The 24,028-nt window shown below is 34.6% G+C and overlaps 1 protein-coding gene across 10 annotated transcripts in view; it reads right to left on the minus strand.

Moving 5' to 3' along the window:
* Positions 1–24,028, minus strand: part of TANC2 (tetratricopeptide repeat, ankyrin repeat and coiled-coil containing 2) — a 446,013-nt gene that overhangs the window by 358,682 nt on the left and 63,303 nt on the right. Inside the window, exon 1 of one of the 10 annotated variants that reach the window (XM_021673746.2) lies at positions 554–619. The exons of the other annotated variants lie outside the window; for them this stretch is intronic. The gene's annotated coding sequence lies outside the window, so the exon portion shown is untranslated. Of the gene's footprint in view, positions 1–553; positions 620–24,028 lie in introns of those variants that run through there. 10 annotated transcript variants of the gene reach the window in all.

Raw genomic sequence — 24,028 nt, forward strand, 5'->3', positions numbered from 1 at the left:
TAAAAACATTTTGCTTTCAAAAAAGAGGTAATCATTTAAATCATGACTATGTGCAATGCAAACTCACACTGCATTACAGTCATCAATAAAATATGAAGTGCCAACTCCTCAGTTCATTCTACTGATTTTCCATACCTCACCACAGAATGCGCTACTAATGCTTTCTGCTATTGTAAAATGAACAATATAGGGAAAGCTGCGACAAATGTACAACAGACAAAATATAAAAACTACAAGTGCTTACTTTTAAAAAATTCAGTATTAATAGAAAAAACCTTCACAAACACCTATCTATATAGATACACACATTGCACATGTTTAGTATAAATATAAATGTTTATAAACTACCATGCATGCATCTAGTAATGTTATACATGCAATATACCTGAACCTCTTTATATAGAAGGCCTGCAGATTTCAGAACTACAACAGTTTCATTCTTACTGGCCAGAATCAAATATTAAAACAGCTAAAGACATCTGACATACTGAACCACATCCAAGCCTTTAATCTTGTTAACAATTTTCTCTCCTGTTCAGTGTAGTAAACTCACCTCTGGATCATACTGACGGTTATTTTTTTCCCAAGCCCTGTACATGCTGCACCATTTTGTTTGTCTTCTGGACAGTAGAGAAATCGGCAGAACAGCAGTGAAGGAGTGTACTGGAGTCAGCAGAGTCAGTGCCAGCCTCCTGCTGCAGTCTGTATATTGAACGCACTCAAACCCACAGGTGCCTACGTAAAATCCTCCAGCTGCAGGCTGCAACTTAATGTTTCCTTCAGCAGTGAATCTGTATGCTACTTTCACTTTGCTTTAATCCAACAAAAGGACAGAATGCACAACAGTATGCCAGATGATTTTGCAAAAAATACTTATATAGACATTGACTCTATTAAGGAGCCAAAAAAAATGAATTTTTTAATCATGAAGATTCAGAAGGACAATCATGAAAAGAGAAATGTATTTCTAACATTTCTACAATTCTAAACTGATAATTTTTTCAAGAAAATTTAGCACTAAATACTAACACGTGTCTTAATTTTCTCACATGAAATAGCTTATGAAAGTAATTTTTTACATATCATAAGTATATCATATATAAATGCATAAATAAGCTTTCCTCTACCCATAGCTTTCATCAACAAACAATTCATTTCTGAGAAGGAAATGTGGAACTTATCTGATAAAAAGGCAAAGTGAATCTAAATAAATCAATGCTCAATAAATCACAGATAAAACAAGAAACAGAGGCTCACATTCCTTTCACACAAACTTCAAACACATAAATTCTTATCCACCAGACTTGCAAAATTGAAAGAAACCTTAAAAAAGACAAATCTAAACCTCTGATTTTTCAGATTAACAAATTAAGGACAGAGAATTTAAGGCTAAGGTACTTTTCCCAAGGTCATAAAGCTATTCTATAGCAGAGCTTGGTCTTTTAAACATACCTTTTAGTAAATAATGACTACTAAAACTCACTCAAGATGAAACAGTAACCTGAATATTGCTATAACTATTAAATAAAGTCTATAGTTTAAAAAACTATGAAAAAGAAATATCCAAGCCCAAACAACTAAACAGGTACATTCTACCAAACATTTAAAGAAATAACACAAATTCTAGAATTTCTTCCAGAAAACAAAAGAGCAGCAAATACTCCCAACTCATGAGGACAGAACTACTTGAATGTCAAACCAGATAAAGAAATTACCAAAAAAAGAAAACTACACATCAAAATCCCTTTAGGAACATAGAAACAAAGAGCCTCAACAAAATATTAGCAAACAGAATCCAGTAATGTAGAAAAAGAACAATAAACTATGAGTAGGTGGAGTTTACCCTGGAAATGCTAGACTAGTTCAGTATTTGAAAATCATTCAGTGCAATCTACCATACTAATGGTTCAAAGAAGAAAAATCACATGATCTTATTACCTGATCAGAGAAAAAGTATTTTAAAACATTTAGTACTTGAAGAAAACTAGGAATATAGGGTAACTACTTCAATTTGATGAAGAACATCTATAAAATATCTACAGCTAACATCGTATTTAATGGTGAAAAGCAATGTTTCTCCCCAATGATCAGGAAACAAGGCAAGAATACCCACTCCCACCACTTTTTTTTTTTTTTCTGAGATGGAATCTCACACTGTCACCTGGGCTGGAATGCAATGACACAATCTTGGCTCACTGCAACCTCCGCCTCCCGAGTTAAGTGATTCTCCTGCCTCAGCCTCCCAAGTAGGTGGGATTACAAGCACCTGCCACCATGCCCACCTAATTTTTGTATTTTTCATAGAGACAGGGTTTTACCATGTTGGCCAGGCTGGTCTTGAACTCCTGACCTCAGGTGATACACCTGCCTTGGCCTCCTGAAGTGCTGGCATTACAAGTGTGAGCTTCCACACCCAGCCTATATACTTATGTTTTAAATATTAGCAATGTACAATAAGAAACCAAAATTTTAAAAACAAGAGTCTTTATCTGTGATTTCTCTTTCCTTCAGTTACCCACAGTCAACTGCAGTCTGAAAATATTAAATGGAAAATCCCAGAAATTACCAATCCGTAAGTTTTAAATTATACTCCATACTGAGTGGTGTAATAAAATCTCACACCATCCTGTCCAGGACGTAAATCATCCCTTCTACCATATCCACTGCTGTATACTGTACTTGCCATTAGTCAGAACTTCCAGCATATCCATGCTGTATATCCTACCTGCCCATTAGTCGTTTGGATATGCTTAGTAGTGATCTCGGTTATCAGATCAACAGTTCACAAGAAGGATAAATAAAGTACAATAAGATATTTTGAGAGAAAAAGACCACCTTCATATTTGTTATAATTGTTCATTTATTATTAGTTGTTATTGTATCTTACTATGTGTAATTTATAAATTACATAGGTAATTTATAAATTACATTTCTTACATATGTACCTTTATCATAGGTACATATGTACATAATAGGTACATAGGTACATAATTACATTTCTTACATATGTACCTTTATCATAGGTACATATGTAAGAAAAGACATAAATATATATAGGGTTTGGTACTATCTGCAGTTTCAGGAATCCACTGGGGCCTGTGGTGTGTATCCCCTGTGGACAGAGGGGACTAATGTACCACTAGCTTAAAAAAAATACTTAAGTGTAAGTCTAATGAAACATATACAAGATCTGTATGCTGGAAACTACCAAATGCTGATGAAAAGTATCAGGGAAGAACTAAACAAATGGAAAGACAACATGTTCATGTACTGGAAGACCCCACATGGAAAAAATGTTCTATCCCAGTTGATCTATAGATTTAATGTAATTCCACCTAAAATCCCAGAAGGATCTTTTTATAGACAGACAAGATGATTCTAAAATTTATATAGAAAAGCAAAAGATCTAAAATAGCTACAACAATTTTGAAAAAGAACAAAGTTGGAGGAATTACACTATCCTATTTTAAGACTTACTATAAAGCTACAGTAATCAAGACAGTGCAGAACTGGCAAAAAAAAAAAAAAAAAAAAAAACAAAGAGATCAGTTAACAGAACAGACAGTGCAGAAATAGACCCAAATAAATACAGCCAATTGATTTTTAACAACAGTGCAGAAGCTATTCAAAGGAAAAGTGTAGTCTTTTCAACAATGGTGCTGGAACAATTACATACCCATACAAAAAAAAAAACCCAAACATATCAACCTTAACCTCACACTTTATATAAAAAATATATCATACTTCTAAATAGAAAATTTTTAGGAAAAACATACAAGAAATCTTCACGACCTGTGGTTAGGCAAAGAGTTTTTAAATATGAGATCAAAAACATGAACCATTAAAAAAAGATAAATCAACTTTAACAAAACACTGTTAAGAGAATAAACAAAGCAAGCAAAACACATATCCAGCAGAAGACTTGTATATAGAATATACAATGAACTCTTAAAATTCACCAATGAGAAAACAAACAAATAAAAAATGAGTGAAAGATCTGATGACACTTCACCTAGAAGATACATAAAAAACTAAGCACATGAAAAGATGTTCATTGGCCATTAGAGAAATGCAAATTAAAACCACAATGAGATACCACTACACATAAAATGGCTAAATTTTTTACAGTCGACAATATCAAATGTTACCAAGGGGGTGGAGCAATTGGAACTCTCATATGTTGCTGGTGGGAATGAAGAGTACAGCTACTCTGGAAAATTGTTTGGCAGTTCCTTATGTAGTCAAACATACACCTACCATATGATCCAACAATCCTACTTTTTAGGCATCAGCCCTACAGATATGAAAACTTATGCTCACACAAAAATCCATATAAGAATGTTTAAAGTGGCTCTATTCATAATCACCTAAAATTGGAAGTAATCCAAATGTTCTTCAGTGGGTGAATAAATAAGCAAACAATACATCCATACAATGGCATACCACTCAGCAATAAAAAGGAACACACACTTGTGCTGTTTGGCACAACAACTCAGATCAATCTCAAAGGCATTATCCCAAGTGAAAGAAGCCAGTCTTCAAATGTCATATACAGGATACCTCAGAGATACTGCTTGTTACATTCCAGACTACTGCAAGAAAATGAAGATCGCAATAAAGCAAGTCACATAAATTTCTTGGTTGCCCAATGCAGACAAAAGTTATGTTTACAATATACTGTAGTCTATTATGTTTGCATTAAGTTTATAATAGCATTATATCTAAAAAGAAATGTATATAACTTAATTAGAAATACTTTATTGCTAAAAAATCCTATCATCTGAGCCTTCAGAAAGTTGGGATCTTTTTGCTGGTGGAGGGTCTTTTTTGTTGATGGATGCTGATTGATTAAGGTGTTAGTCTCTGAAGGCTGGCATGGTTGTGACAATTTCTTAAGACAACTAATGAAGTTTGCCACATCAACTAACTCTTCCTTTCATGAAAGATTTCTCTGTAGCACATGATACTATTTGATGGCATTTTACTCAGTAGAATTTCTTTCAAAATTGAAGTCAATCCTTTCAAACCATGGCACTGTTTTATCAACTAGGTTTACGAAATATTCTAAATTCTTTGTTGTCATTTCAACAACGTTCACAGTATCTTCACCAGGTATAGACTCCATAACCCAAGAAACCACTCTCTGCACATTTGTAAGTAAGTGCTTATCCATTCAAGTTTTATCATGAGATTACTGCAATTCAGTACATCTTCAGGCTTTATTTTGAAATCTAGCTCTCTTACTATTTCCACACATTCACAGTTACTTCCTCCAATGAAGTCTTCAAAGCTATCTATGAGGGTTGCAATCAACTTCTTCCAAACTCCTGTTAACGTTGACATTTTGACCTCCTCCCATGAATCACAAATGTTCTTAACGGCATCTAGAATGGTAAATCCTTTCCAGATTTTCAATTTACTTTGCCTAGATCCATTAGAGGAATCACTATCTATGGCAGCCATAGCCTTGCAAAATGTATTTCTTAAATAATAAGCCTTGAAAGTCAAAATTCATTCTTTGATCCATGGCTGAAGAATGAATGTTGTGTTCACAGGCATGAACATAACATTAATCTCCTTGAATGTTTCCCATCAGAGCTCTTGAGTGCCTAGATACATTGTCAATGGGCAGCATTATTTTGAATGTTTGTTTCTGAGCAGCAGATCTCAACAGTGGGCCTAAAATATTTAGTAAACCATGTTGTAAATAGATATGCTGTCATCTAGGCTTTATTGATTGTTCCATTTATAGAGCACAGGTACAGTAGATTTACCATAATTCTTTAGGGCCCTAGAATTTTAAAAACAGTAAACGAGCACTGGCTTCAACTTAAAGTCACCAGTTGCATTAGCCCCTAACAAGAGAGTCAACCTGTCCTTCAAAGCTTTGAACCCAGGCACTGACTTCTCTCTAGTGATGAAGTCCTAGATGGCATCTTCTTCCCATACAAAACTGTTTCATCTACACTGAAAACATGTTTAGTGTAACCATCTTCATAGCTCATTGGTTTCTCAGGTGAAGGATGGGAGAAGGGAGTGACTAGAAAGGAATATCATGATGTAACCTGTAAGTTGATGTAGGCTAGTTGTGGTGGTATCTACACACATTTAATGTGTGAAAATTCATAAAACTGCACATCAAAATAAAAAAGGAAATTCTAGGCTGGGTGCAGTGGCTCACTGCTGTAATCCCAGCACTTTGGGAGGCTGAGGCAGATTGATCACAAGATCAAGAGATCAAGACCATCCTGGCTAACATGGTGAAACTCCATCTTTACTAAAAATACAAAAAATTAGCTGGGCATGGTGGAGGCTCGGGAGGCTGAGGCAGGAGAATTGCTTGAACCTGGGAGGCAGAGGTTACAGTGAGCTGAGATCACGCCACTGCACTCTAGCATGGCAACAGAGCAAGACATCGTTAAAAAAAAAAAAAAAAAAAAAAAAGAAAGAAAAAAAAGAAAGAAATTCTACCTTATAATTTTTTAAAACTTGAACTACCACTGGATGGTCATGACTTCCAATTCTCTATTTCTTCCTCTGCCTTCTTTTCAGGGTCCATAACCCAAATATCTAACATCCTCTGGATAATCCATCATCGCCTCAAATTTCACTTCAAGGGAAGGGAAAAATACTGGAGATTGAATTCAATCACCAATGGCCTATGCTTTAATCAATCAGGCCTACATAATGAAGCCTCTAAAAAACCCTAAACAATGGGGTTCACAGAGTTGCTGGGTCAATGAACCTCGTATCAGGAGAGTGGGGTAACCCCACCCCAATTCCATAGGAACAGAGCTTGTGTGCTCAGATCTTATCCTATGTACTTCTTCATCTGGGTGTTCATATGGATTCTCTGTAATATCCTTTATAATAAACTGGTAAATGTTAACTATCTTCCTGAGTTCTGTGAACTGTTGTGACAAATTACTGAACCCAAGGAGGGAGCCACGGGCACCTAGAAATAATAGCTTGTAGGTCCAAAGTACAAGGGTCTGGACTTGCAGTTAGAGACTAAGTGAGGGGCAGTCTTGTGGGACTAATCCTCAACCTGTGGAGTCTGACTGACTCCTGGTTGTCAGAATTAAATTGTAGGATACCCAGTTGGTACTGGAAGAGTTGGAGACACGTTTAATGGGACACATTTGGTGTCAGAATGTGTGAGTATAGAAAATGGTTTTCTTTTAGTAACTTGATACATAGCACTGCTCTACCTCCAGTAGCTCTAGGAAGCACTCGGTAAGTATTTTTGTTCAGTAAATTAAAAAGTAAGGCTAAGGCTCTTCCTTCATTTGACCTACACCCAATCAATCATGCAGTTCAGTTGATCTTTTCTCCATACCACTGCCATGCTCTTAGTTCAGATCCTCATTATCTCTTGCCTGGATGCTGCTGCAATAGATCCTACAGATGGGCATGTCATTTTGCCTACCCAAAGTGTATGTACACCCCTTTCTGGGAACGGCCCTTTAAAAACTTTCACTCCTTATACTAATTTAATTCCTCCCTCTGCCATAGATCAAGTGCACTGGGATAGGTAGCTAACCCAAGCTGAGATGATCACAAACCTTACCCACACCCTAGTCCAAAATGTAACTGACTTGTGAAAGGGTGGACACCAGACCTAAATAAGACCAAGGTTGACCTACCCATGAGCTTATGGATTTGAAAACAAAAGAACTGAATCAGTATCCTCCTCTGGGTGCCTGGACTGTAAGATACAAAACTCAGATGTTGGTAGCTATGTTCTACTATTTGAACTGAATAGCAGAGGAAACAAAAGTACAAGTTTGTGAGAGAATGAAATAGACATGCAGAAAGAAATAGATATAAGAAATGGGAGTGAACCACAGTACCAAACTACCTATATATAGTTCACAAGTTTTCTCACAACTTCATGTCTTTACGCTTGCTGTACTCTGTGCCTGAAATTTCCTCTTCCCCATTTCTCAAAGTGGCTAACTGCTATGTAGGCTTGGTGATAGTCACCACCTCCTCCAAGAATTGTTCCATTTCCCTCCAGTCTGAGATTGAGTCCTTCCTTGGAACTCCCTTAGTAACCTGTGTACAACTTTATCACAATACTTCTCATACGGTATTTTAGTAATACTGGTTTATTTATGCCAGGCAGTATAATCTGGCAAAGACTATGTCTTTTATTTCTAAGTAAACTGTGTTACCCAATACTCTACCTGGCTCACATTAAGTGCTCACCCTATAATCAGGGATGGAAAGATAACACAGAAAGGAAGGAAAGAAGTATCGAATAGTACCACAGGCTTAGAGCATGGATCCACTGGAAGCTTAACAGAAAGGAAGACTGAATGGTCTGACTGTTTTTAAAATGGAAACAAAGTAGAATGGCAAAGTAACACAATATTCTGAGTAAAGAAGTGACTATACTGACTAGTAAATGAATAATACCAGAGCTAAGACCATGAAGTGTGATGTAAATTTTTGAAGCAAATAGTACAGCCAGGTTTACTTTGGAAAAAATCATGTTTTCTTCAATATTCTCTTTCTCCCAAAGAACATTCCCCAGCCAAGTCTTCTATGGTTAGGATAAAAGGTGACAACAAAAAAACAGACAAATATGTTTCCAATACTTGAGTTTGAAAAAAACCTGTCGTCTTTCAGGTACAAAAAAGATTTATGTCATTAAAATTAAATGTTCAGGAAAAAAATTAAATAGGAGAAAATCTCCCATCCACTTCTATTCCAGAAGAGAATTCCCCTGGTTAAGAACAATCATAGAAATCTATCTTCTGGGATGATCTGCTGGTTGGTTTCCCAGCCAGGGCCTCTCACACTAAAATCCTATAGTTTGGGGCCCAGTCCTCAGCTCTGCAGTCAAGAACCAAGACATTTAAGATCTTCAAAGTGGTAAGCCTCAGATAGATTAATTTATACTACAAAAGCGCTACATAAAATATTAGTATTATTAACAAACTTAAGGTGGTCTTGTCTTTCCTATATTAGGCAAATTTGGGCTTGTCTTTCTAATTCTTGGTATGAGAAAGACTGTTAATTTTTAAAATAAACAAAACCCAAAACTAGGTTAGAAAAACAAAGCGGCAGACTCCACTAGTTGCCTATCCAATCCTTTATTTCATGCTAAAAGAATCCTGATTTTATTTTAGGTATTTGCTTCAAGGGAGGCTGGTTCTCGGGGGTTGAGCTTTGATGAGTAAATGAATCTCAATAACAACATTTGCAATTTCATTAACTGACTTAAGAAAGGTTAAGTGATATAACCTGGCCAATTGGAATGTGAGGTAAATGAGGGGAAGCGACCAGTGGGGTGTCTGTTAGGAAAGTTTTTCTTAACTTAAAAAGGGACCCAAGAAGGGATTAGTTGTTCTAGTAGTCTATGAACAATGCTGTGTGTGGATGTGAAAGCTGAAGGTACTGCAGTCATCTTGCAGCTATGTTAGGACAAACCTGAGAATAATAACCAATACGCTGAAAATGGCAAAGTAGAAAGGGAGAAAGAAATTGAATCTTTGGCAATGCTGTTGAGCTTCAGAATTAATTTACCTGCAATCTTCCTACTTCTGGAATTCTTAGTTATATGAATATATAAATCCCCTTCAATGTCTCAGTATTTTTAATTGGATCTCTAGTAATTCTAACCATCCTAACTACCACAATGGCAAATAAAACTGACTACGGAGGAGACTATACAGAATCTAATCAAACTCAAATTTTAACATAAAATTCCTATTTCCTCTAAAAAGTTCAAGTTTAATAACTATGGGATCAAGAGGACTAAGCTTAGATGTTAAGATCATTTTTACTTACCAGTTTAAAACCCTGCAGTGGCTCACCTGCAGCTTTAAGGATATAATCCAAAGTATTTAGCATGGCATACAAAGCATATCATTAACTGATGAGTGGTTACTGTGATAAACTGTCCATACTTTTTAGCAACTTTCTTACTCACCCTAGGTTACAGAAATAGAAAGAATTATTGCAGTGACTAGAATAGACCATATAGTCTCCTCTCCATTTACTAGCAAATATTGCTTTTTCTATTTGGACCCCTATTAACTTGTTCTTTATAATTCAACTTGCATTCTCCTCTCCTCCCAGCCTATCCTCCAAGTATATTGTTACTATGGTTTAGAAATCTCTCTCCTTTATTAAATTTTGAGCTCCCTGAGACTAGGAAATATCTCCATCATGTATCACAATTTCTGATATACAGTAAGCACTAAAAAATCTTTGTGGAGTCAATTAATGAACTAAACTGGAGGTAGCCATAAGTTCTTCCCATTACAGTACAAGACAATGCAGATTTATAAAATATATCTATCATTACAGAAAGTTGTACTGAACAGCACTGCTCTAAAGGGTTTCTAAATTATTTCAAAATGATTGAAAACTAGTTATATCTAATTTTTTTAAATCACGAAACCTAAGACCAGAATAATGTTATGAGTTTTTCAGAAAATGTATGCCATTTAACAAATATGTATTATAAAACATTATGCTATAGACCAAGGATCAAAATAGATAAGTCTCTGTTCCCAGTAACACCTTTGGTCTGGCATAAACTACTGGCTAAGCAGCTTTACAATAATTATAAATGTTATTTACCAAGTTCTTTCTTAATCAAAACTATGAGGTCCAAAAATAAAATCTTCAGTGAGCGAAAGGAAAATAATCCCAAAATTTTCAAATTTTTACACACATTTCAAGCTAATGTAGGCTGTGTAGTATATGAGCATGATTCTGGTTAAAGTACTTAACATGGTGCACAATAAACATTTAATAAATGAATGCTGAATCAGAATCAACTGTACGAAGAAATGAACAATGTATTTTTTCCAAGTTTAAATCTTCAAATACATAAGGACATTTCAATACTATCAGTTCCAGTGAAAATAGTAAAACCATTTTTGTATAAATGAATGTTATATCTTTATCATGTATCTTTTTCCAGTATTATTTCACTGATATATTCTACTGACCACATGAAGTAATTGTTTTTCTTTTTTCTTTTTCTTTTTTTTCTGATAGCAACACTGGCCTGCAAATATATGAAGTAGTTTTATAAAAGACATTTCATTAGAAAGTTACTGAGCCATGAAGTTACCACATGAAAGACAGCAGAATATGCCATCCCAAAACATGTCACTTTGGCATAAGAATTATTTTGAGTTAAAGGCACCTGAAAACCAGCAGATGCAAGAAGGGCATTCTAACTTTCCTTTTTCTTCCTGAAAAATGGAGATGAAACTCCGACGTAAAAGTTGTCTTTCCTGTACCAGGAGAAAAGAAATATTCTTATCACCCAAGATGGGGAGTTGAGGCAAATCTGAACAAACCGACCTTGCAAAACTAGCCCCATATCTTCCTAATCGTTTCTCCATGATTAACTGCCCTAGCCCGAGCCCCTGTGTCTTTTTACATTTTTACAATTTACTACTTTTTGTCCAACTTAGTACATACACGTCTGGGTCATCATTTCCCTATGAAGGCACACATGTAAAAGTCTGTATGCTTGTCCTCTATTAATTTGTCTAACGTCAATTTAATTCTCAGGTCCAGCTGGAGACCCTGAGAGTAGAAGTAAAGTTTTACTTCCCATATACTACAAGCGAAACATTCTCTCTCGTTCTAATCTAACATTTTCAATGTTACTTGTTTCTTCAATATAATACAGATGCAATATTTTAAAATTAATATTAGAGGAAAAAGCAAACCCTACCTTGTTCATTCTTGGTTTATGGACATGACCAGCTTATTTTCTATCTCGGTAAGTATTAAAAATCCATTTGGGGGCTCTGCTAAAGAACCAGAACTTTTGATGGCAAGATTCTTAGTGACAAATGAAAGAATCATGACTGTAGGTCAGAGCACTCTAAATCTGGAAAAAAGCAAGTTAACCTATTTTCTCCAGGGAATCCAATAAAACCAGAATAGAAAAAAAAAGAAAACCTATGAAAATGGAATGAAGTGGAGAGTGTGGAACTTGTTTTTAAGGTCAAATTTTTGGTTATTGATTTTCTTTAACATAAGGAATAAAACATGTAAGAAAGATGCTTCTCATTTATAGAAATGTATTCTAGAGACCCTTGAGAACAAGGAGTATATGATTGCTGTACCATACCAATTTTAAAACTATCATTTGCTCCTTTATATTGCATTCATTTTTGGTTCTATCATTAACTTTTCACTATTATGAGTATATGCATGGGTTTTCAATAAAATTCCCATATATCTCAAAAAAAACCAGAAGCAAGCATGATTATATTACGCATAAGGAGACCATGGGATGTTACAGAATACCATAAATTTGCAAAAGCACAAATCTGTTATCAAGAGGTTTTTCTTTGAAATATTTAAAGTTCCCTAAGAAAACAAAAAACTAAATATATTCAGATGAAAATTTTGACAGTACTAAAATAATTTTTCATTTTAATTTGGCACAAACATTATTCTATATCAAAATATACCTAGGAAAAATAGCATATTAAGGATGAAATCATATATTTAACTCATTATTTAAATCCCTTTTTAAAAATCAAAAATCAGTCTATTACTCAAATGTTTATTTTTCTTCATTGCATACTCTCATATTTATAAATGTAGACTTATAAGTGGCATACTGATATAGACTTTGATTTCTACAGTAACTGATCTTCAGCAACAGTGCCCAAACTAAACCAGTTTAAATTGTTTAATTTAATCCTTTAAAAAATTGTTGTTTAAAATGTGAATTGATCATTTCTGAAAGCAGTTGGATCAGGGAAACTTCAATTGGTACTAAGAAATAACTATTTTAAATTTCAAGTGCCTTGTACAAGTTGAGGATAGGAAGAAACTAAATAGAAGAATGAAAATTTACTTCCTTTAAATAGGAAGGAATTAGTTACAAAATGACTTGTGCTGACCGCATAAGCCTTACATTACTTTCTGTCTTCCCTCTTCACCAACATGGAGGGATGCAGTAAACTTTAAGAGTACCAACCTATGAAAGTAGATGCTCAAATATTGCAGTACAGTGCTAAAAAGGGCTGTAACATTTAAAATTGTCTTAAAGTTCTGGGGAAGCATAATCCTAAAGTTGGAATAAGGGTAATTTAGAAAGAAACTCAGAATGGAAATAAACCGCAGAGCTAAATAAATTCCTTTAAAGCAAAATTTAGTGCAAAAGGTAATAGTTTATCTCTGAATAGTTATTCATTCAATATATGATCACTGAATATCCAATATGGGCCTGGAACAGTGCAATGTACCAGTCAGCCAGTCTCTCTAACCAGAAATTTCAGAACAAATTATTTCCTCCCATTCTTGTTACTTTCCAGCCACTCAAGTAAACAAATCTTATCTATTCTACCTCAAAAATGTCTTCCTTGTGTATCCTCTGTCTCTTTACTCCTGTCACTTCTTTAGCCTTTTCATTGTCTCTTAATTAGTATTTCCTCACTGCAGTCCATTCTATACACTGATGCCAGAGTTATCATCCTTAAAATGTTATAAAAAAAGTTTTCATTCATAAAAGAAATATTACTGAGTACTTGCTATGTGCTAGGCAAGTGCTGAGTATACAGCAGTGTAAAAGAGAGTAGACTTATGAAACTTGTATTCCAGTAGGAAAGACAGATAAGCAGAAAAGCAAGACATAAAATAAATAATGATAATTGCTACAGAGACAAAATTTAAAAGGAAGGACAAAATAAAAAGGCGACATTAAGAAGGCGTTAGAGTCTTAGATCTGGTGGCCAGGAAAGACTTCACTGAGAAGGTGATTTCTGATTAAAGACCTCAATGAAGTACGGGAGCTAACTAACATTCTAGGTGTAGAGAACAGCATGCATAAGAGTCCTAAAGCAGGAGGCAGTTAATGTGTCTTAAAGGAGTGAACAAAAACAAAAGGGAGGTTTACAGTATACGAAGTCAAAGGTCACCAGGAACAGATGTTATAGAATCACGGAAGGACATAGGTATCTAACCAATTCGTGCTGATCTCTTATTTTATTATATTTTTGAGACAGGGTCTCACTCGCCCAGGTTGGAGTACAGTGGTGTGATCAAGGATCACTGCAGCTTCAACCTCCCAGGTTCAAGCAATTCTCCTTCTTCATCTTGGGATTACAGGCGTGCGCCACCACACTCAGCTAATTTTTGTATTTTTAGTAGAGACATAGTTTTGCCATGTTGCCCAGGCTTGTCTTAAACTCCTGGCCTCAAGTGATCCGCCCACCTCAGCCTCCGAAAGTGCTGGGATTACAGGCGTCAGTTACCATGCCTGGCCCCTGATCTCTTATTTAAAGACTGTATTTGGCACCTAATTGCTGAAATTCTTCAACAGTCTTCACTATTTGTCATTCCATTCTACCTTCCAACCTTTCTCCCTACTTACACATCCCCAAAGATTCTACCTGAATATAGTAAAAATGAAGAAGGTGTCCACAACTGGGAGACACTATGAAACTTCATTCTCTGACTTCTAATCATCACATATGCCACTCTAGTAGAGAATCCCTAACATTTTCAGTAAATACTGTAGGAATGCATGAGCAGAAATGGTTGAGACCAAGTTCTACAGCATACATACTTTCAAAAAAATTACCATCAACTATATTAACATACAGTTATTAGTGAGGAAAGCCATGGACAAACACTAATGGTAATCAGTTTAGTTTACATTTAATGTCTAATAGAATGATTTTTCACATAATAAAACATACAATAAACTGACAAATCAACTCATAACACACAACTGGAACCTGTATTTAACATGTTTCCATGGAAAACAAGAAAAAAATCAAAGAGCAAAAACTTACACAAATTTCTCAAAATATTTCTCAACTCTAGCACAAGAAGCCACCAAATTCTTGGCTATTTGTTGATCTGATGTAATCCTTAGCAACTTAAAATCTCTAACATCTGAGTTGCTACTTCAAAGAAAAGACAGTTTCCAGATCTCAGTTTAGGCTTAATTCCATTCAACTGTCTCATTTATTCAGTGACAGCAAAATACACAGGTGAGAATTCCATGACTTCTATTCCTACTAGCTGTATAATCTCGGGCAAGACTTTTAATATCTCACCTATAAAGTCTCTCATATATTTCTGATGCAGATTAAATTAGGTAATGCATATAAAAATCCTTTTCCTCTGCGAAACACAGAACACATGCAAATGTGTGTAGACACACACACATTATATATAAATGTAAATACAGTAGCTGTATGAACTGCTGCAGGAATAAAAGGAAGTATCTGTTCTTTACTCTTAAGATAGACTATATTGAGGGAAGAATTACTAGAAAGTTCATAAACAGTACAAGGCATTACATTATTAAGTTTTGCATTAAGAAAACAGGCACTAAATAAGCACTATATTAGGTGAGGCAGAGAATGATCACTGTGAACCAGGGTGAGATGTAAGTTGCACTTAATGACTGAGGATGATTTAAAGAGATAACCTGGCTGGGCATGGTGGTTCACACCTATAATCCCAACAATTTGGGAGGCTAAGTCGTGAGGCTCACTTGAAGCCAGGAGTTTAAGATCAACCTGAGCAAGATGGTGAGAATCCATCTGTACAAACTAATACGAAAATTAGCCAGACATGGTGGCACATGTCTGTAATCTCAGGTATCTGAGAGGCTGAGACAGGAGGATCAGTTGGCCCAGGAGTTTCAGGTTGAAGTGAGCTATGATCACCACAGTACTCCAGCCTGAGTGACAAAGCAAGACCCTGTCTCAAAAAAATAAATAATTTTTTTAAAAAAGATGACTCAAGTATAAATGGCAAGTTTATTCTACACAGGGTAAATGTCATAATCAAAAGGGTACAGAAAATATAAGGCATTAAAAAGTCTGACTCTGATTAAGTAGAAAGTTTCTGAGCAAGAGTTATAGGGAAAAATGTCAGAGAAGAGAAGTCAGATCGGGTCCTGTCAAACTAAGTTCTAATTAATCCTTTAGGAAAATTAATACAACAGGAAGATGGAGTTGAGGGCAAGTGAGAGCAGGTCAGAGAAAACAGCATATTCATTAATGCAACAAATATTCATTGAAACCCTAAGAATTTTCAGGCAACACTCTAGATGCTGGGATTAAGACAGTGAACTTATAAGGCTTATATTTATTGGGGAAGACAAATGAAAAACAAAACCAAGCAAAGTAAAATAACTCAAAGAGTGATGTGTACTATAAAGATAAAAGGGGAACTGGATGGAATTTGTGATGAAGGGAGTTGACAAGACCAGTAAGAAAACTGAAAAAAAAGGCCAGGGAGTGCTAAATTTTAAAAGTGGGGCTGGAGAGGAAGGCAGTGTTCATATTATCAAGGACTCTATAGGCCTAGTGAAAAACTCTGAACTTTATTCTAAAACCTATTGAAATCTATTGTAGGGGTCTAAGATGAGGGTTAATATGATCTGATGAATCACATCATATCATTTTGTAAAATGATATCATTTGATATATCATTTATCATTTACTAAATCAAATCATTTACTAAGACTACCACGATAATTTACTAAGTCTAAGCATGGATAGGAAGAAGACTGCCCTGCCATAAGCAGAGACGCCGATGAGATAAAGAAAAAGCAGCAAAAACTGTAATGACTGTGTCAATTGGCTCGACATTATAGAACAAGGGTCAGCAAACTTTTTCAGTAATGGGCCAGACAGTAAATACTTTAATGTCTGTTACAATTATAGAACTCTACTCTTATAGCATGCAAACATAGTACAGACAATATAGAAAAGAAGGAATTTAGTCGTGTCCTAATGAAACTTTATTTATAAAACAGGTGGCAGATCAGAGTTAGCCTGCAGCTGATAGTTCACCAACCCCTGGTATAGAAGATGAAGGAACCCCAAATTCAATGCAAGGTCTCCCTACTCACTTAATTCTTCTGAAAAAAACTGTTGTTAAAGTCATGGTGGTAACAATGTGGGAGATTAGAACCTTGGCTGTAGAGCTGAGCAAGATCTGGAGTAAGATGGTGCTTAGATCCCAAACTCCTGATAAAGAAAGAGGCCTGCATATACATAGAATAGACTTCACTCTAGACATCTGAAATACAGTGAATTGAAACAAACAAAACTGTAACCTAGCCATTATCCATTTCAGCACCTCATCAAACTGAAGTGATTAGTCCCTTATCAGAGCTGCCTAACACAGAAAAAGGCTTTCCCTCTCTGGGAAAAAAAATATATGTATTATTTACTCCAGTCTCTACAGTTCTTGTAAACATAATGTCTGATAAACAACAGAAAAGTGTTGAAACATGTAAGGAATAGGAAAACGTGATCCATAATCAAGTGATAAAATGATTAAGAGAAGACGTACAAATTACCTAGAAATTGGAATTAGCAGAGACATCAACTACCAAACTACTATTATTAGCTCTAAAGTATAAGTTAAGAAATAACTGATAAAGATAGAAAAAAAAAAGAAAGAAAAAATGAAAAACTTCAACAGAGAAAGAGAGTATCTTCAAAAGAAAGAAATGAATATTCTAGAATGGAGAAACACTATCTAAAAGAATTAAAATTAAGAATTCATTGGCTGGGCTTAGAAGTTAACTGGACATAGCAAAAGACAGTACCAATAAACTTAAAGGCAGGCCAACATAAATTAGCCAAAGGAAAAAATGACCAAAACACGCAAAGAAAAATAATATAGTTTGAGAGATATGAGGAAGAATATACCAAACAATCTAATATATAAACTAAGGCCTCCCAAAAAGGTAATGAAAGGATAGAAGAACTACAAGGTTTTCCACAATTAATGAAAGACATCAACACAGAGGGTCAAGAAGTTCACCAAAACCAAACACGGTAATAGAAATAAAATCATAAACCTAGACATATCATAGTCAAAGGCCGACCACCAAGATAAAGATCTTTAAACAGTCAGACACACCCCCACCCCCTGCAAAAAAACAACACATAACATTCTAAGGAAAAAAATTGAGAATTATAGCTGATCTCTCACCAGAAACAATATAAATCAAAAGACAATAGAACATAGTCTAGTTCATGTCTATTCTTTACACTACTCAAAGAGAAAGAACTGCTAATCTAGTTTTATAACCAGGAAATATAAACTTCAAACTGACAGCAAATAAAGATATTTTAAAAAAACAAAGGTTGCATAATTCATTGCCAACATACCTACATTTCAAAGGAAGTTCAGTAGAGTGGAAAAAAATGATCCCAGGGAAAAACACCGTTTTGCAAGAAGGAATGAATACCAGAAGAGGTAAATATGTGTTTAAATAAAAATGACATTTTAAAAACATCTTAAAGATTACTGGCTACTTAAAGTAAGAGTAATACAATGTATTGTGGCATATATACTATATGTAAAGTTTAAGACAACAAAGAGAGAAATAGAATTAAATAGTGTAAGGTCCTCCTTACAGTGCTCACAAAGTAGTAAAAATTCTAGTTAAACCATAACAAATTAAAGATATATATTGCAATCCCTTGAGAAATCTTTTTAAAAAATAACCCAAGATATAGCTAAAAGACCAAAAAAAAAAAAATGTTATTTTTAAAATGTAAAACATGAACAAACAATAAATATTATACAAAGGAATAACAAGATGGGAGACTTAATCAAATCATATCAAATCATATTTACCTACTGTAAATGTAAATGAACTGAATATAGCATTTAAAGTAGATTATCAAAAAATAAAACAGATTATCAGGTTGGATTTAACAACAAAAGAAAAAACTACATAATATTTTCTAGAGAAATACTTTAATACAAAAACGAGATGGATTTAAGGCAAAAGTACTGCAAAGGATACATCAAGCAGACACTACTCATAAGAAAACAGGTATGGCTATATTATTATCAAAGCAGGCATTAAGGACTAGAAATATAACCAGAGATAAAGAGGAGCATTTCATGAAGATATAAAGGGCAACTTAGTGAGAAATCGTAACAGTCCTAAATGGTATGCAGTTAACAACACAGCTACAAAACAAATGAAGCAAAAACTGACAGAAACAGGGAGATATCCACAATTCACAATCACAGCTGCAGATTTTAACATGTCAACTCAGTAACTGTCAAACTAAGCAGAACAAAAAGATCAGTAACAATATAGGAGATTTGAAAAATATTACCTAACTTGGTCAAATGGAAAATTATGAAACACTAGGTCCAACAGGAGATTATATAATTTTCTCAAGTGCATGTGGAACATTCCCCTAAACAATGAGCCACATTCAGTTTCACAGGCCAAAAAAAATAAGAAAAAAATAATGAGCCACAAAACAAGTCTCAATAAACTTCAAGGAATAGCTCCTATTCTTTATAGAATGCAATAATAAAAAGATGACTACAATAATCACCAAATGTGTGGAAATTAAGCAACATACTTACAAGTGGTACAGAAGTACAAGCAATAAAGAGAAAGAAATTAGAAAATAACTTGAACTGAACAATAATGAAAATATAATATATATTGATATTTGTGGAATGTTGGCAAAGCAGTGCTTAGAAGAAAATTAATAGCTAAATGCATATATTTAAAAAATTTAAAAATCAACTGTCTAAGCTTCTATCTCAAAAAGGTACAAGAGCAAGTAAAACCCCTCCCAAAAAAGGAAGGAAATAATGAAATGCAAAAATTGATAAAATAGAAAACAAACATAAAATAAAGAAAATTTAAAAGCTAAAACTTGGTTATTCGAAAAGGCTGATAAACCCCTTGCAAGAAAGATCAATGAAATTTTAAAAAGAAAGAGAAAGAGACAGCACTAAGTATCACTGTCAGAAATAAATAGGGAACATCTGTAAAATCTTACAGATAGGGATTTTTTAAAGTATATTATTAACAGTTTATGCCAATAAAATTCAGATGAAATAGAAAAATTCCTTGAAAACCAGAAATTTAACAAAACTGATTCAAAAGAAATAGAAAATATGAATAATCCTATATCTGTCAAAGACATTGAACTCATAATTAAGAATCATCCCACAAATAAAACAACCTTACATGCCTCACTGGTGAATTCAATGAAAATTCTATTAAAAATTAAGAATGTTACAGAATGCTTCTAGAAAATAGGGAAATGAAATATCCAGTGTTATTTTATAAGGTCAACATAATCTTTACACCAAAACCTGACAAGTATGTTACAAAATCAAAATCATAGATCAATGTTTCTCATAAATATAAAAGGAAAAAAAAAACCTTAGTAAATCAAGTATAGCAATACATCATGACCAAGACCATGACGAAGTGAGGTTTATTTCAGGAATGCATGCACGATTTAATTTTTGAAAATCAATCAATATAATCTATCCCATTAAGTGAATTTAAAAAGAACCCCTCTCCCACTCCCCACATAAAAGAACACAACCCTGCCCCAAGAAAGGAGAAAACAACAGCTTATTCCACCTCCTGTAATAACCTGGCTAACTAGAGGTCCTGAGTCTGTCAAAGTGACAACTTTACTACTAGCACAACCAGCATTCAAGAAAACCAGTGTACTAAACAAAACTACAACCAAGGTCCCACACAGAGTCCACTTCACTCCCCTGCAGCCACTGCCAGAATAGTCACACAACTGAGAGATTTGAAGACGGATCTCATCACAGGACACTTTGCAGACACTCCCCAGTACCAGCCTGTAACCAGGTAGTTCTGCTGGGTGGCTAGACCCAGAAGAGAAATAACAATCACTGCAGTCTGGCTCTCAGGAAGACCCATCCCTAGGGGAAGGGGGAGAGCACCACATCAAAGGAGCACACTGTGGGACAAAAGAATCTGAACAGCAGCCTTTGAGCCCCAGATGTTTCCTCTGACATAGTCTACCCAAATGAGAAGGAACAAGAAAAACAATTCTGGTAATATAACAAAACAAAGTTCTTTAACACCCCAAAAAGATCACACTAGCTCACGAATAATGAAACCAAACCAAGAAGAAATCTCTGAATTGCCAGAAAGAGAAAATCAGAAGGTTGATTATTAAGCTATTCAAGAAGGCACCAGAGAAAGGTGAATACCAACTTAAAGAAATACATTTTTTTAAAAAGACACAGGATACAGACAGAAATATCTCCAGAGAAATAGCATACATAAAAAACAATCACAACTTCTGGAAACGAAGGACACACTTAAAGAAATGCAAAATACACTAGAAAGTTTCAACAACAAAAAAATCAAACAAGTAGAAGAAAGAACTTCAGAGCTCAAAGACAAAACTTTCCAATTAAACCAATCTGACAAAGACAAAGAAAAAAGAATTAAAAAAAAAAAATAAAGTCTTTAAGACTTTTGGGTATATGTTAAACAACCAAACCTAAGAAAAATTGGTGTTCCTGAGGAAGAGGAGTTTGGAAAACATATTCAAGAAAGTAACTGAGGAATACTTCCCAGCCAGAGATCTAGACATCCAAATACAAGAAGCTCAAAGAACACTCAGAAAATGCATCACAGAAAGATCATCACCTAGGCACATAGTCATCAGCTTATCTAAAATCAATATGAAGGAAAGAATCTTAAGAGCTGTGAGGCAAAAGCATCAGGTAACCTACAAAGGAAAACCTATCAGATTAACAGCAGATTTCTCAGCAGAAACCCTACAAGCTAGAAGGAACTGGGGTCTAATCTTTAGCTTCCTTAAACAAAACAATTATCAGTTAAGAATTTTATATCCAGCAACACTAAACTTCATTTCTCCTCTGGGTCTTTTTCAGACAAACAAATGCTGAGAGAATCTGCCATTACCAAAGCTAGAACTACAAGAACTGCTAAAGGAGCTCTAAATCTTGAAACAAAACCCTGAAATACACCAAAACAGAACCTCTTTAAAGCATAAATCTCATAGGACCTATAAAACGATAACAATGAAAAAAAAAAGAGTATTCAGGCAACAACGAGCACAATGAATACAAAAGTATTCACTCACATCTCAAAACTAATGTTGAATGTAAATGGCCTAAATGCTCCATTTAAAACATACAGAATGGATAAAAATTCACCAACCAAGTATCTGCTGTCTTCAGGAAACTTGCTTAACACATAAGGACACTCATAAACTCAAGGTAAAGGGGTGGAAATAAATATTCCATGCAAATGGACACCAAAAGTGAGCAGGAGTAGCTATTCTCATATCAGACAAAACAGAATTTAAAGCAACAGTTAAAAAAGACTAAGAGGGACATTATATAATAAAAAAGACAAAGAGGGATGTTATATAATAATAAAAGAGGGACATTATATAATTATATAATAATAAAGTAACTAGCCCAACAGGAAAATATAACAATCCTAAATATATATGTACCTATCACTAGAGCTCCCAAATTTATAAAACAATGAGACAGAGAAATGAGACAGACAGCAACATAATAATAGTAGGGGACTTCAATACTTCACTGACAACACTAGACAGGTCATCATGACAGAAAGTCAACAAAGAAACAACAGATTTAAAGCATACCCTAGAACAAATGAACTTAACAGATATTTACAGAACATTCTACCTGACAACTGCAGAATACACATTCTACTCATCAGCACATGAAACATTCTCCAAGATAGAACATACGACAGACCATAAAACAAGTCTCAATGAATTTAAGAAAACTGAAATTATATCTCAGACCGCAGTAGAATAAAATTGGAAATAAACTCCAAAAGGAACCCTTAAAACCATGCAAATACATGGAAATTAAATAACATGCTCCTAAATGATTGCTGGATCAAAGAAATCAAAATTCAAATTTAAAAATTCTTTGAATTAACAATAACATTGACACAACCCATAAAAACCTCTGGAATACAGCAAAAGCAGTGCTAAGGGGAAAGTTCATAGCATTAAATGTTACATCAAAAAGTCTGAAACAGCACAAATAGACAACATAAGGTTACACCTCAAGGAACTACAGAAACATGAACAAACCAAACCCAAATCCAGTAGAAGAAAAGAAATAACAAAGATCAGAGCAGAACTAAAGGAAATTGAAACAACAACAAAAAAATACATGAATGAAAAAGATAAATGAAACAAAAAGCTGGTTCTTTGGACAGATAAAAATCGATAGACCATTAGCAAGGTTAACCAAGAAAAGAAGAGAGAAAATTTAAACAAGCTCAATTAGAAACAAAATGGGATATATTATAACTGATGCCACAAAACACAAAAGATAATTCAAGGCTACTACGAACACCTTTATGCACACAAACCAGAAAACCTAGAGGAGATGGCTGTGTATTCCTGGAAATACACAACCCTCCTATATTAAACCAGGAAGAAATAGAAACTCTGAAAAGACCAATAACAAGCAATGAGATTAAAATGGTAATATAAAAAACTGCCAACAAAAAAATGTCCAGGACCAGAATGGATTCACAGCTGAATTCTATCAGACATTCAAAGAAGAATTGATACCAATCCTACTGAAACTATTCCAAAAATCAGAAATAGGGAATCCTCCTTAAATCATTGTATGAAGCCAGTATCACCCTGATACCCAAACCAGGAAAGGACATAACAAAAAAAGAAAACTACAGACCAAAATCTCTGAACATAGATGCAAATATCCTCAACAAAATATTAGCTAACTGAATCCAACAGCATATCAAATAGAGAATCCACTATGATCAAGTAGGTTTCATACCAGGGATGCAGGGATGGTTTAAAATATGCAAGTCAATAAATGTGATACATCACATAAACAGAATTGAGAAAAAAATTCACATGATCATCTCACAATAGATGCAAGAAAAACATCTGACAAAATCCAGCACCTCTTTATGATTAAAATCAGCAAAACTGGCATAGAAGGGACATAGCTTAAGGTAATAAAAGCCATCTATGACAAACCCACAGCCAACATTATACTGAACAGGGGAAAGTTGAAAGCATTCCCCTGAGAAGTGGAACAAGACAAGGATCCCCACTCTCACCAGCTGTATTCAACAAAGTACTGAACATCCTAGCCAGAGCAATCAGACAAGATAAAGAAATAAAGGGCATCCAAATCAGTAAAGAGAAGTCAAACTGTTGCTGTTTGCAATTATATGATTATA

Source organism: Aotus nancymaae, unplaced genomic scaffold (assembly GCF_030222135.1).
Source record: "Aotus nancymaae isolate 86718 unplaced genomic scaffold, 86718_ANA_hifiasm-v0.15.2.pri h1tg000089l, whole genome shotgun sequence".
Classification (NCBI taxonomy): Eukaryota; Metazoa; Chordata; class Mammalia; order Primates; family Aotidae; genus Aotus; species Aotus nancymaae.